The following is a 15152-nucleotide window of genomic DNA, read 5'->3' on the forward strand; positions in this document are numbered from 1 at the left end:
TGTGTGTGGGGAGCAGGGTGATTATATACAGAGAGAGTGTGTGGGGAGTGGGGTGATTATATACAGAGAGTGTGTGTGGGGAGCAGGGTGATTATATACAGAGAGTGTGTGTGGGGAGCTGGGTGATTATATACAGAGAGTGTGTGGAGAGTGGGGTGATTATATACAGAGAGTGTGTGTGGGGAGCAGGGTGATTATATACAGAGAGTGTGTGTGGGGAGCAGGGTGATTATATACAGAGAGAGTGTGTGGGGAGTGGGGTGATTATATACAGAGAGTGTGTGTGGGGAGCAGGGTGATTATATACAGAGAGTGTGTGGAGAGCGGGGTGATTATATACAGAGAGTGTGTGTGGGGAGCAGGGTGATTATATACAGAGAGTGTGTGTGGGAAGTGCGGTGATCATATACAGAGAGTGTGTGTGGGGAGCGGGGTGATTATATTCAGAGTGTGTGTGGGGAGTGCGGTGATTATGTACAGAAAGTGTGTGTGGGGAGCGGGGTGATTATATACAGAGTGTGAGTGTGGGAGCAGGGTGATTATATACAGAGAGTGTGTGTGGGGAGCGGGGTGATTATATATAAGAGAGTGTGTGTTTGGAGCAGGGTGATTATATACAGAGAGTGTGTGTGGGGAGCAGGGTGATTATATACAGAGAGTGTGTGTGGGGAGTGCGGTGATTATATACAGAGAGTGTGTGTGGGGAGCAGGGTGATTATATACAGAGAGTGAGTGTGGGGAGTGCGGTGATTATGTACAGAGAGTGTGTGTGGGGAGCGGGGTGATTATATACAGCGAGTGAGTGTGGGGAACAGGGTGATTATATACAGAGAGTGAGTGTGGGGAGCGGGGTGATTATATACAGCGAGTGAGTGTGGGGAACAGGGTGATTATATACAGAGAGTGTGTGTGGGGAAAAGGGTGATTATATACAGAGAGTGTGTGTGGGGAGCGGGGTGATTATATACAGAGAGTGTGTGTGGGGAGCGGGGTGATTATATACAGAGAGTGTGTGTGGGGAGCAGGGTGATTATATACAGAGCGTGAGTGTGGGGAGCGGGGTGATTATATACAGGGAGTGTGTGTGGGGAGCGGGGTGATTATATACAGAGAGTTTGTGTGGGGAGTGCGGTGATTATATGTGAGAGTGTGTGTGGGGAGCGGGGGGATTATATACAGAGAGTGAGTGTGGGGAGCGGGGGGATTATATACAGAGAGTGAGTGTGGGGAGCAGGATGATTATATACAGAGAGTGTGTGTGGGGAGCAGGGTGATTATATACAGAGAGTGTGTGTTTGGAGCAGGGTGATTATATACAGAGAGTGTGTGTCGGGAGCAGGGTGATTATATACAGAGAGAGTGTGTGGGGAGTGGGGTGATTATATGCAGAGAGTGTGTGTGGGGAGCAGGGTGATTATATACAAAGAGTGTGTGTGGGGAGCAGGGTGATTATATACAGAGAGTGTGTGGAGAGTGGGGTGATTATATACAGAGTGTGTGTGTGGGGAGCAGGGTGATTATATACAGAGAGTGTGTGTGGGGAGCAGGGTGATTATATACAGAGAGAGTGTGTGGGGAGTGGGGTGATTATATACAGAGAGTGTGTGTGGGGAGCAGGGTGATTATATACAGAGAGTGTGTGGAGAGCGGGGTGATTATATACAGAGAGTGTGTGTGGGGAGCAGGGTGATTATATACAGAGAGTGTGTGTGGGGAGCAGGGTGATTATATACAGAGAGAGTGTGTGGGGAGTGGGGTGATTATATACAGAGAGTGTGTGTGGGGAGCAGGGTGATTATAGACAGAGAGTGTGTGTGGGGAGCATGGTGATTATATACAGAGAGTGTGTGTGGGGAGCGGGGTGATTATATACAGAGAGTGTGTGTGGGGAGCAGGGTGATTATATACAGAGAGTGTGTGTGGGGAGCAGGGTGATTATATACAGAGAGTGTGTGTGGGGAGCAGGGTGATTATATACAGAGAGTGTGTGTGGGGAGCAGGGTGAATTTATACTGAGAGAGTGTGTGGGGAGTGGGGTGATTATATACAGAGAGTGTGTGTGGGGAGCAGGGCGATTATATACAGAGAGTGTGTGGGGAGCAGGGCGATTATATACAGAGAGTGTGTGTGGAGAGCGGGGTGATTATATACAGGGAGTGTGTGTGGAGAGCGGGGTGATTATATACAGAGAGTGTGTGTGGGGAGTGCGGTGATTATATACAGAGAGAGTGTGTGGGGAGTGGGGTGATTATATACAGAGAGTGTGTGTGGGGAGCAGGGTGATTATATACAGAGAGTGTGTGTGGGGAGCAGGGTGATTATATACAGAGAGTGTGTGTGGGGAGCGGGGTGATTATATACAGAGAGTGTGTGTGGGGAGCGGGGTGATTATATACAGGGAGTGTGTGTGGAGAGCGGGGTGATTATATACAGAGAGTGTGTGTGGGGAGCAGGATGATTATATACAGAGAATGTGTGTGGGGAGCAGGGTGATTATTTACAGGGAGTGTGTGTGGGGAGTGCGGTGATTATATACAGAGAGTGTGTGTGGTGAGCGGGGTGATTATATACAGGGAGTGTGTGTGGAGAGCGGGGTGATTATATACAGAGAGTGTGTGTGGGAAGCAGGATGATTATATACAGAGAGTGTGTGTGGGGAGCAGGGCGATTGTATACAGAGAGTGTGTGTGGGGAGCAGGGCGATTATATACTGTTCCAGCTTGTCAGGTTCTCGAACAACATTCCCGACTCCAGCGAATCAGATGCTTGTGTGCGTTGGAATTGCACTAGTTCCATGTGACGCGAGGGCTGGCCCCTCAGCCTGTTGCTCCCCCAACGGGACCATGGAACAGCCGCTATTCAGGCCCAGTGTCGGCACTTAGTCTCTCAAATGGAGAATTCCACCCAAAGTGCGGTTGTGAAAGTTAGTCTTTGCGATGTTATTGCTTTGGCAGGGTTTTGCTGGTGTATCATTAACTTGTGAGTAACTGTCTGATTGTTCCAAGAGCTAAATTTCACCAATAATATATTTAACTGGCAAACAACAAATGAATTGAAAAGTACCATTGTGCTCCGCTGTTTGATCCATGCCAACACCATATTGGGTATTTGCATGAACACAAATGAGAGGCGAGGTGACTGGCAGAAAAGCTGAGAGATTGGAAAGAGTCCAGAGATTCTCTCCATTTCTACACATTTCGATCCCGTCACCGGGGAGAGCAATTGCTAGTTTGTGAGCCTCGTCTAACATTTCCAGTTCTGTAGAAGGGTCAATGGGCCTGAATTGTTAACTCTGTTTCTCTCTCCAGAGACACTGATGGACCTGCAGAACTTATCCAGCGTTTTCTGTTTTTATGTCAGATTTCCAGCTTCATTTCAGCAGGCGATGCCTGTTTTCATATTGGGTGAATTACTGCCATTTGTATTGTATGTTGTTCTTCAAGTCCTCAAAGTATTTGCCATCTATAATATTGCAAATTGCCTTTGGTAATGTAACATGCATCTTTGAAAATTAAAAGAATATATTTTGGGGGAATATTGTGTTATTCTGTGAAGAAGACTGTGTTTGTGTGTTTGTAAATTATTTAATTAAACTTGGAAAAGGTCACGAGAGACAGATTGTCTGAGAGGTTTAAGACATGAAGGATACAAGTTTTGTGCACTTGTCTTGAGATATTGTGGTGGGATTGAGATACTGTGAATATATTGGATCTCACAGTTACATTTCTAGATAATAGAACATAGAACATAGAAAATACAGCACAGAACAGGCCCTTCGGCCCACGATGTTGTGCCGAACCTTTGTCCTAGATTAATCATAGATTATCATTGAATCTACAGTGCAGAAGGAGGCCATTCGGCCCCCTGAGTCTGCACCAGCTCTTGGAAAGAGCACCCTACCCAAACTCAACACCTCCACCCAACACCAAGGGCAATTTGGACATTAAGGGCAATTTATCATTGGCCAATTCACCTAACCCGCACATCTTTGGACTGTGGGAGGAAACCGGAGCACCCGGAGGAAACCCACGCAGACACTGGGAGGACGTGCAGACTCCGCACAGACAATGACCCAAGCCGAAATCGAACCTGGGACCATGGATCTGTGAAGCAATTGTGCTATCCACAATGCTACCGTGCTGCCCTTAAGAACAAATAAATCTACACTATATAATTTTCCCGTAATCCATGTACCTATCCAACAGCTGCTTGAAGGTCACTAATGTTTCTGACTCAACTACTTCCACAGGCAGTGCATTCCATGCCCCCACTACTCTCTGGGTAAAGAACCTACCTCTGATATCCCTCCTATATCTTCCACCTTTCACCTTAAATTTATGTCCCCTTGTAATGGTGTGTTCCACCTGGGGAAAAAGTCTCTGACTGTCTACTCTATCTATTCCCCTGATCATCTTATAAACCTCTATCAAGTCGCCCCTCATCCTTCTCCGCTCTAATGAGAAAAGGCCTAGCACCCTCAACCTTTCCTCGTAAGACCTACTCTCCATTCCAGGCAACATCCTGGTAAATCTTCTTTGCACCTTTTCCAGAGCTTCCACATCCTTCCTAAAATGAGGCGACCAGAACTGTACACAGTACTCCAAATGTGGCCTTACCAAAGTTTTGTACAGCTGCATCATCACCTCACGGCTCTTAAATTCAATCCCTCTGTTAATGAACGCGAGCACACCATAGGCCTTCTTCACAGCTCTATCCACTTGAGTGGCAACTTTCAAAGATGTATGAACATAGACCCCAAGGTCTCTCTGCTCCTCCACAATGCCAAGAACTCTACCGTTAACCCTGTATTCCGCATTCATATTTGTCCTTCCAAAATGGACAACCTCACACTTTTCAGGGTTAAACTCCATCTGCCACTTCTCAGCCCAGCTCTGCATCCTATCTATGTCTCTTTGCAGCCGACAACAGCCCTCCTTACTATCCACAACTCCACCAATCTTCGTATCGTCTGCAAATTTACTGACCCACCCTTCAACTCCCTCATCCAAGTCATTAATGAAAATCACAAACAGCAGAGGACCCAGAACTGATCCCTGCGGTACGCCACTGGTAACTGGGATCCAGGCTGAATATTTGCCATCCACCACCACTCTCTGACTTCTATCGGTTAGCCAGTTTGTTATCCAACTGGCCAAATTTCCCACTATCCCATGCCTCCTTACTTTGTGCAGAAGCCTACCATGGGGAACTTTATCAAATGCCTTACTAAAATCCATGTACACTACATCCACTGCTTTACCTTCATCCACATGCTTGGTCACCTCCTCAAAGAATTCAATAAGATTTGTAAGGCAAGACCTACCCCTCACAAATCCGTGCTGACTATCCCTAATCAAGCAGTGTCTTTCCAGATGCTCAGAAATCCTATCCTTCAGTACCCTTTCCATTACTTTGCCTACCACCGAAGTAAGACTAACTGGCCTGTAATTCCCAGGGTTATCCCTAGTTCCTTTTTTGAACAGGGGCACAACATTCGCCACTCTCCAATCTCCTGGTACCACCCCTGTTGACAGTGAGGACGAAAAGATAATTGCCAACGGCTCTGCAATTTCATCTCTTGCTTCCCATAGAATCCTTGGATATAACCCGTCAGGCCCGGGGAACTTGTCTATCCTCAAGTTTTTCAAAATGCCCAACACATCTTCCTTCCTAACAAGTATTTCCTCGAGCTTACCAATCTGTTTCACACTGTCCTCTCCAACAATATCGCCCCTCTCATTTGTAAATACAGAAGAAAAGTACTCGTTCAAGACCTCTCCTATCTCATCAGACTCAATACACAATCTCCCGCTACTGTCCTTGATCGGACCTACCCTCGCTCTAGTCATTCTCATATTTCTCACATATGTGTAAAAGGCCTTGGGGTTTTCTTTGATCCTACCCGCCAAAGATTGTTCATGCCCTCTCTTAGCTCTCCTAATCCCTTTCTTCAGTTCCCTCCTGGCTATCTTGTATCCCTCCAATGCCCTGTCTGAACCTTGTTTCCTCAGCCTTACATAAGTCACCTTTTTCCTCTTAACAAGACATTCAACCTCTCTTGTCAACCATGGTTCCCTCACTCGACCATCTCTTCCCTGCCTGACAGGGACATACATATCAAGGACACGTAGCACCTGTTCCTTGAACAAGTTCCACATTTCACTTGTGTCCTTCCCTGCCAGCCTATGTTCCCAACTTATGCACTTCAATTCTTGTCTGACAACATTGTATTTACCCTTCCCCCAATTGTAAACCTTGCCCTGTTGCACGTACCTATCCCTCTCCATTACTAAAGTGAAAGTCACAGAATTGTGGTCACTATCTCCAAAATGCTCCCCCACTAACAAATCTATCACTTGCCCTGGTTCATTACCCAGTACTAAATCCAATATTGCCCCTCCTCTGGTTGGACAATCTACATACTGTGTTAGAAAAGCTTCCTGGACACACTGCACAAACACCACCCCATCCAAACTATTTGATCTAAGGAGTTTCCACTCAATATTTGGGAAGTTAAAGTCGCCCATGACTACCACCCTATGACTTCTGCACCTTTCCAAAATCTGTTTCCCAATCTGTTCCTCCACATCTCTGCTACTATTGGGGGGCCTATAGAAAACTCCTAACAAGGTGACTGCTCCTTTCCTATTTCTGACTTCAACCCATACTACCTCAATAGGGTGATACTCCTCGAACTGCCTTTCTGCAGCTGTTATACTATCTCTAATTAATAATGCCACCCCCCCACCTCTTTTACCACCCTCCCTAATCTTATTGAAACATCTATAACCAGGGACCTCCAACAACCATTTCTGCCCCTCTTCTATCCAAGTTTCCGTGATGGCCACCACATCGTAGTCCCAAGTACCGATCCATGCCTTAAGTTCACCCACCTTATTCCTGATGCTTCTTGCGTTGAAGTATACACACTTCAACCCATCTCCGTGCCTGCAAATACTCTCCTTTGTCAGTGTTCCCTTCCCCACTGCCTCATTACATGCTTTGGCGTCCTGAATATTGGCTACCTTAGTTGCTGGACTACAAATCCGGTTCCCATTCCCCTGCCAAATTAGTTTAAACCCTCCCGAAGAGTACTAGCAAACCTCCCTCCCAGGATATTGGTGCCCCTCTGGTTCAGATGCAACCCGTCCTGCTTGTACAGGTCCCACCTTCCCCAGAATGCGCTCCAATTATCCAAATACCTGAAGCCCTCCCTCCTACACCATTCCTGCAGCCACGTGTTCAACTGCACTCTCTCCCTATTCCTATCCTCGCTATCACGTGGCACCGGCAACAAACCAGAGATGACAACTCTGTCTGTCCTGACTTTCAACTTCCAGCCTAACTCCCTAAACTTGTTTATTACCTCCACACCCCTTTTCCTACCTATGTCGTTGGTACCAATGTGCACCACGACTTCTGGCTGCTCCCCCTCCCCCTTAAGGATCCTGAAGACACGATCCGAGACATCCCTGGCCCTGGCACCTGGGAGGCAACATACCTTCCGGGAGTCTCGCTCGCGACCACAGAATCTCCTATCTATTCCCCTAACCATTGAATCTCCTACAACTATTGCTTTTCTATTCTCCCCCCTTCCCTTCTGAGCCCCAGAGCCAGACTCAGTGCCAGAGACCTGGCCGCTAGGGCCTTCCCCCGGTAGGTCATCCCCCCCAACAGCATCCAAAACAGTATACTTGTTTTGAAGGGGAACGGCCACGAGGGATCCCTGCACTGTCTGCCTGTTTGTTTTTTTCCCCCTGACTGTAACCCAGCTATTCTTGTCCTGTACCTTGGGTGTGGTTACCTCCCTGTAACTCTTCTCAATCACCCCCTCTGCCTCCCGGATGATCCGAAGTTCATCCAGCTTCAGCTCCAGTTCCCTAACACGGTCTTTGAGGAGCTGAAGTTGGGTGCACTTCCCGCAGGTATAGTCAGTGGGGACACCGGTGGTATCCCTCACCACCCACATCCTACAGGAGGAGCATGTAACTGGCCTAGCCTCCATCCCCTCTTACCTTAAAGAATATAGCTGCTGTGTGGACTAACTAGATCTCCGCCCTCCGACTCTGCTCCCAGTCAGCTACACTTCCTGTAAACACCTGGCTCTCTTTGCACTCTTTGCGGAAATGTCGGAAACAAAATGAAAGGAGCACCTTACTCCCTCCTCACCTAACTCCCTCGGTCACCAAACTCTCACTATCGCACTCAAAAAGCACCAAATTCAGCACTCAGTGCAAACTGTTGGTTTGTTTGAATAACAAAGGGAACTAAGAGGTGATAAGAAACATTTTGCATCTTACAGAAATTCACAGAATCACAGAAAATACAGAACAAACGAGGCCCTTCAGCCCATCCAGTCGGCACCGACATATGAACAACACCTGACCTACCAACCAAATCCCATTTGCCAGCACTTTATCCATCGCCTTGAATACTACGGAATACCAGGTGCTCATCCAGGTGCTTTTTAAGTATTTGTTAAGTGTGTCCAGGAAGGTTATTTGGATCAATATGTGGATAGTCTGACTGGAGAGAAAGGCTCTATTGGACCGAATACTAGAGAATGAGAGCGGCCAGGTCATCAAAGTTGCAGTGGGGAACATGGGGCGAACAGTGACCACAATTCCATAAGCTTTCTGATACTCATGGAAAAGGACGAGTGTTATCCTCGGGCTCAGGTGCTAAATTGCGCGAAGGCAAGCAGATTCAGGCAGGATTTAGAGTTGTTTGGGAGAGACTGTGAGGGTAAATCCACATTTGGCACGTGGGAGTCTTTTAAGGAGCAGTTGATGGGAGTGCAGGACAGGCATGTGCCGGTGAAAAGGAAGGACAGGGAAGGCAGGATTCAGAACCATGAATGACCAAGGAAATTGAGAATCTTGTCAAAAAGAAAAAAGATGCATAAGTGAGGTCCAGGCAACTAAAAACAGATGAAGCACTTGAAGAATAAAAGGAAAGTAGAAAAGAGCTCCAGCAGAGAGTTAGGAGGGTTCCCCTGAATAACAAGTATACCACTTTGGATACTGTTGGGGGGGGGGGGGGGGGGGAACTTACCAGGGGTAAGCCATGGGGTACAGGTCTCTGGCACAGAGTCTGTCCTGTTGCTCAGAAGGGAAGAACAAAGAACAAACAAATAGGTTTGTGAGCATTAGATATTGGCGACTCCATAGTTAGGGGGATCGATAGGAGATTCTGTGGGAACGAGAGAGACTCGCGGTTGGTGTGTTGCCTCCCAGGTGCCAGGGTGCGTGATGTCTCGGATCGTGTTTTCGGGATCCTTAAGGGGGAGGGGGAGCAGCCCCAAGTCGTGGTCCACATAGGTACCAATGACATAGGTAGGAAAAGGGATAGGGCTGTAAGGCAGGAATTCAGGGAGCGAGGGTGGAAACTTAGATCTAGGACAAACAGAGTTATTATTTCTGGGTTGTTACCCGTGCCACGTGATAGCGAGACGAGGAATAGGGAGAGAGAAGAGTTGAACACGTGGCTACAGGGATGGTGCAGGAGGGAGGGTTTCAGATTTCTGGATAATTGGGGCTCATTCTGGGGTCGGTGGGACCTCTACAAACGGGTTGGTCTATACCTGACCAGAGGGGTACCAATATCCTGGGGGGGGGGGGGGGGGGGGAAATTTGCTAATGCTCTTCGGGAGGGTTTAAACTAGTTCAGCAGGGGCTTGGGAACCTGAATTGTAGCTCCAGTATACAGGAGGTTGAGAGTGGTGAGGTCATGAGTACGGTTTCAAAGTTGCAGGAGTGTACCGAAAGGCAGGAAGGTGGTTTAAAGTGTGTCTTCTTCAATGCCAGGAGCATCCGGAATAAGGTGGGTGAACTTGCGGCATGGGTTGGTACCTGGGACTTCAATGTTGTGGCCATTACGGAGACATGGATAGAGCAGGGACAGGAATGGTTGTTGCAGATGCCGGGGTTTAGATATTTCAGTAAGCTCAGGGAAGGTGGTAAAAGAGGGGGAGGGGTGGCATTGTTAGTCAAGGACAGTATTACGGTGGCAGAAAGGACGTTTGATGAGGGCTCGTCGACTGAGGTAGTATGTGCTGAGGTTAGATACAGGAAAGGAGAGGTCACCCTGTTAGGGGTTTTCCATAGCCCTCCGAAAAGTTCCAGAGATGTAGAGGAAAGGATTGCAAAGATAATTCTGGATAGGAGCGAAAGCAACAGGGTAGTTGTTATGGGGGACTTTAACTTTCCAAATATTGACTGGAAACGCTATAGTTCGAGTACTTTAGATGGGTCTGTTTTTGTCCAATGTGTGCAGGACGGTTTCCTGACACAGTATGTAGATAGGCCAACGAGAGGCGAGGCCATATTGGATTTGGTACTGGGTAATGAACCAGGACAGGTGTTAGATTTGGAGGTAGGTGAGCACTTTGGTGATAGTGACCACAATTCTATTACTTTTACTTTAGTGATGGAAAGGGATAGGTGTATACCGCAGGGCAAGAGTTATATCTGGGGGAAAGGCAATTATGATGCGATGAGGCAAGACTTAGGATGCATCAGATGGAGAGGAAAACTGCAGGGGATGGGCACAATGGAAATGTGGAGCTTGTTCAAGGTACAGCTACTGCGTGTCCTTGATAAGTATGTACCTGTCAGGCAGGGAGGAAGTCGTCGAGCAAGGGAACCGTGGTTTACTAAAGCAGTCGAAACATTTGTCAAGAGGAAGAAGGAGGCTTATGTAAAGATGAGGCATGAAGGTTCAGGTAGGGCGCTCGAGAGTTACAAGTTAGCTAGGAAGGACCTAAAGAGAGAGCTAAGAAGAGCCAGGAGGGGACATGAGAAGCCTTTGGCAGGTAGGATCAAGGATAACCCTAAAGCTTTCTATAGATATGTCAGGAATAAACAAAGACTAGGGTAAGAGTAGGGCCAGTCAAGGACAGTCGTGGGAAGTTGTGCTTGGAGTCCGAGGAGATAGGAGAGGTGCTAAATGAATATTTTTCGTCAGTATTCACACAAGAAAAAGACAATGTTGTCGAGGAGAATATTGACATTCAGGCTACTAGATTAGAAGGGCTTGAGGTTCATAAGGAGGAGGTATTAGCAATTCTGGAAAGTGTGAAAATAGATAAGTCCCCTGGGCCGGATGGGATTTATCCTAGGATTCTCTGGGAAGCTAGGGCTAAGATTCCTGAGCCTTTGGCTTTGATCTTTAAGTCATCTTTGTCTACAGGAATAGAGCCAGAAGACTGGAGGATAGCAAATGTTGTCCTCCTGTTCAAGAAGGGGAGAAGAGACAACTCAGGTAACTACAGACCAGTGAGCCTTACTTCTGTTGTGGGCAAAATCTTGGAAAGGTTTATAAGAGATAGGATGTATAATCATCTGGAAAGGAATAATTTGATTAGACATAGTCAACACAGTTTTGTGAAGGGTAGGTCGTAACTCACAAACCTTATTGACTTCTTTGAGAAGGTGACCTAACAGGTGGATGAGGGTAAAGCAGGTGATGTGGTGTATAGGGATTTCAGTAAAGCGTTCGATAAGGTTCCCCACGGTAGGCTACTGCAGAAAATACGGAGGCACGGGATTCAGAGTGATTTAGCAGTTTGGATCAGAAATTGGCTAGCTGGAAGAAGACAAAGGGTGGTGGTTGATGGGAAATGTTCAGACTGGAGTCCAGTTACTAATGGTGTACCACAAGGATCTGTTTTGGGGCCACTGCTGTTTGTAATTTTTATAAATGACCTGGAGGAGGGCGTAGAAGGATGGGTGAGTAAATTTGCAGATGACACTAAAGTCGGTGGAGTGGTGGACAGTGCGGAAGGATGTTACAAGTTACAGAGGGACATAGATAAGCTGCAGCGCTGGGCTGAGAGGTGGCAAATGGAGTTTAATGCAGAAAAGTGTGAGGTGATTCATTTTGGAAGGAATAACAGGAAGACAGAGTACTGGGCTAATGGTAAGATTCTTGGCAGTGTGGATGAGCAGAGAGATCTCGGTGTCCATGTACATAGATCCCTGAAAGTTGCCACCCAGGTTGAGAGGGTTGTTAAGAAGGCGTACGGTGTGTTAGCTTTTATTGATGTGGAGATGCCGGCGTTGGACTGGGGTGAGCACAGTACGAAGTCCTAGAACACCAGGTTAAATTCCAACAGGTTTGTTTCGATGTCACTAGCTTTCGGAGCGCTGCTCCTTCACCTGAGGAAGGAGCAGCGCTCCGAAAGCTAGTGACATCGTAACAAACCTGTTGGACTTTAACCTGGTGTTGTAAAACTTAGTACTTAGCTTTTATTGGTAGAGGGATTGAGTTTCGGAGCCACGAGGTCATGTTGCAGCTGTACAAAACTCTGATACGGCCGCATTTGGAGTATTGCGTGCAATTCTGGTCGCCACATGAAAGGAAGGATGTGGAAGCATTGGAAAGGGTGCAGAGGAGATTTACCAGACTGTTGCCTGGTATGGAGGGAAGATCTTATGAGGAAAGGCTGAGGGACTTGAGGCTGTTTTCGTTCGAGAGAATAAGGTTAAGAGGTGACTTAATTGAGGCGTACAAGATGATCAGAGGATTGGATAGGGTGGACAGTGAGAGCCTTTTTCCTCAGATGGTGATGTCTAGCACGAGGGGACATAGCTTTAAATTGAGGGGAGATAGATATAAGACAGATGTCAGAGGTAGGTTCTTTACTCCGAGTAGTAAGGGCGTGGAACGCCCTGCCTGCAACAGTAGTGGACTCACCAACACTAAGGGTATTCAAATGGTCTTTGGATAGACATATGGACAATAAGGGAATAGTGTAGATGGGCTTTAGAGTGGTTTCATAGGTCGACGCAACATCGAGGGCCGAAGGGCCTGTACTGTAATGTTCTGTGTTCTATGTTCTATGAAATTGGCTGCCTTACCTGGTCTCATAGAATTTACAGTGCAGAAGGAGACCATTCGGTCCATCAGGTCTGCCCTGGCCCTTGGAAAGAGCACCCCACTTAAACCAACACCTCCACCGCATCCCCATAACCCAATAACGACATGTAACGTTTTTGGACACTAAGGGCAATTTAGCACGGCCAATCCACCTAACCTGCACATCTTTTGACTGTGGGAGGAAACCGGAGCACCCGGAGGAAACCCACGCAGACACGGGGAGAACGTGCAGACTCCGCACAGACAGTGACCCAAGCCGGGAATCGAACCTGGGACACTGGAGCTGTGAAGCAACAGTCCTAACCACTGTGCTACGGTGCCACTATCATGGTCTGAACAACATGTGACTCTAGACCACAATGATATGGTTGAATCCTTAAATGCCCTCTGAAATGACCTAGTCAGCCGCTCAGTTATCGCAAATCACTAAAAACGAATCGATTTGATGAAGCCAGACGGACCATTGACCTCAGCACTAACAACATCAAACTCAGCCCAAATGATCCTGTGAAGTCATATTTACTAACATCTGGGGGAAGTCACATTGAGATCCCACCTGTGAACATGCTCAAGGTAAACACGAAAATCGCTCTTTTCACCTGCTGCCCACACAAACACCCTCCACACGGGTAAGTTAACAATACACTGGATAACTCTTCTGGGGCGAAATTCTCCCCCAACGGCGCGATGTCCGCCAACTGGCGCCAATCAGACGGGCATCGCGCCGGCCCAAAGGTGCGGAATGCTCCGCATCTTTGGCGGCCTAGCCCCAACATTGAGGGGCTAGGCCGACCCCCGAGGGATTTCCGCCCCGCCAGCTGGCGGAAATGGCGTTTGTTGCCCTGCCAGCTGGCGCGGAAATGCGGCGCATGCGCGGGAGCGTCAGCGGCCGCTGACAGTTGGTCCCGGCGCATGCGCGGGAGCGTCAGCGGCCGCTGTCAGTTTCCCGCGCATGCGCAGTGGGGAGAGTCTCTTCCGCCTCCGCCATGGTGGAGGCCGTGGCGGAGGCGGAAGGGAAAGAGTGCCCCCACGGCACAGGCCCGCCCGCGGATCGGTGGGCCCCGATCGCGGGCCAGGCCACCGTGGGGGCACCCCCCCGGGGTCAGATCGCCCCGCGCCCCCCCCCCCCCAGGATCCGGAGCCCGCCCACGCCGCCTGGCCCCGCCGGTAAATACCAGGTTTGATTTACGCTGGCGGGACAGGCAATTTCTGGGCGGGACTTTAGCCCATCCGGGCCGGAGAATCCAGCGAGGGGTCCCGCCAACCGGCGCGGCCCGATTCCGGCCCCTGCCCAATCTCCGGTACCGGAGACTTCGGCGGAGGCGGGGGCGGGATTCACGGCGGCCTACGGTCATTCTCCGACCCGGCGGGGATCTCCACAGGTGCTGCCTGAGCGGAAAACATCCCCAAATTCTTCTGTTTTATTTCACACCACTGGAATCTTAAGTATTTTGCTTTTTTACATAACTGGATGCTTTCAGGAGAACAGTCAAATGTCTACTGATTGCTCAGTGGAATTTAATGGTGGGTTCCGACTGGATCCAATGAGATCTGGCTGTTATCGGGACGTGCGCAGTACAGCCATTAGGAAAAGGACATAAATCAATAACATGAAACACAGCAGATCTACCTGCCACACTGCATTGGTGTCCCGGGAATGAAATGAAATGAAAATCGCTTATTGTCACAAGTAGGCTTCAAATGAAGTTACTGTGAAAAGCCCCTAGTCGCCACATTCCGGCACCTGTTCGGGGAGGCTGGTCCGGGAATTGAACCTGAGCTGCTGGCTTGCCTTGGTCTGCTTTCAAAGCCAGCTCTTTAGCCCTGTGCTAAACCAGCCCCTAACAACGTTAATTCTATTAGCGGTTGCTGTAATACTGTGTGATTCTGCTCATGCTTTCATAAAGACCGTGTGACTCCCAATTGTGATTGGCAAGTGGAATCATTCACAGAGTAACCGTTCAGCCAGCAGCCCTAACATGTTGCAGTGAGAACCGGGGCAGGACTCAATCCTGCTGCACACTAATTAGGACATCCTCATTTCAACACTTTAACAGATGTTGCAGGTCCGTTATTGGTCTGATGAAATTACACTTGTTACACAACTTTGTGACCTGCTCCTGCAAATGTTGATATCACGGCGGTTTGAGTCCCATGGTGCCTCATTTCAATTTAAACGCCAATTACACTGTTGCCATTTAATTTTAAAATTTGCATCTCATGTGATGTGTTATGTGATGTGCCATGTGCTAGCAACACATCAAACTCTTCAA

At 48.2% G+C, this 15152-nt stretch overlaps 1 protein-coding gene across 1 annotated transcript in view; it reads left to right on the forward strand.

Annotated features, from left to right (window-relative positions):
* Positions 1–8429: 8429 nt before the first annotated feature.
* LOC140393655 (acidic mammalian chitinase-like) overlaps positions 8430–15152 on the forward strand; it is a 31962-nt gene continuing 25239 nt past the window's right edge. The window contains exon 1 of the mRNA XM_072479937.1: positions 8430–8448. The gene's annotated coding sequence lies outside the window, so the exon portion shown is untranslated. The remainder of the gene's footprint in view (positions 8449–15152) is intronic.

The sequence above is a fragment of the Scyliorhinus torazame genome, chromosome 17 (genome assembly GCF_047496885.1).
Source record: "Scyliorhinus torazame isolate Kashiwa2021f chromosome 17, sScyTor2.1, whole genome shotgun sequence".
NCBI classification, from domain to species: Eukaryota; Metazoa; Chordata; class Chondrichthyes; order Carcharhiniformes; family Scyliorhinidae; genus Scyliorhinus; species Scyliorhinus torazame.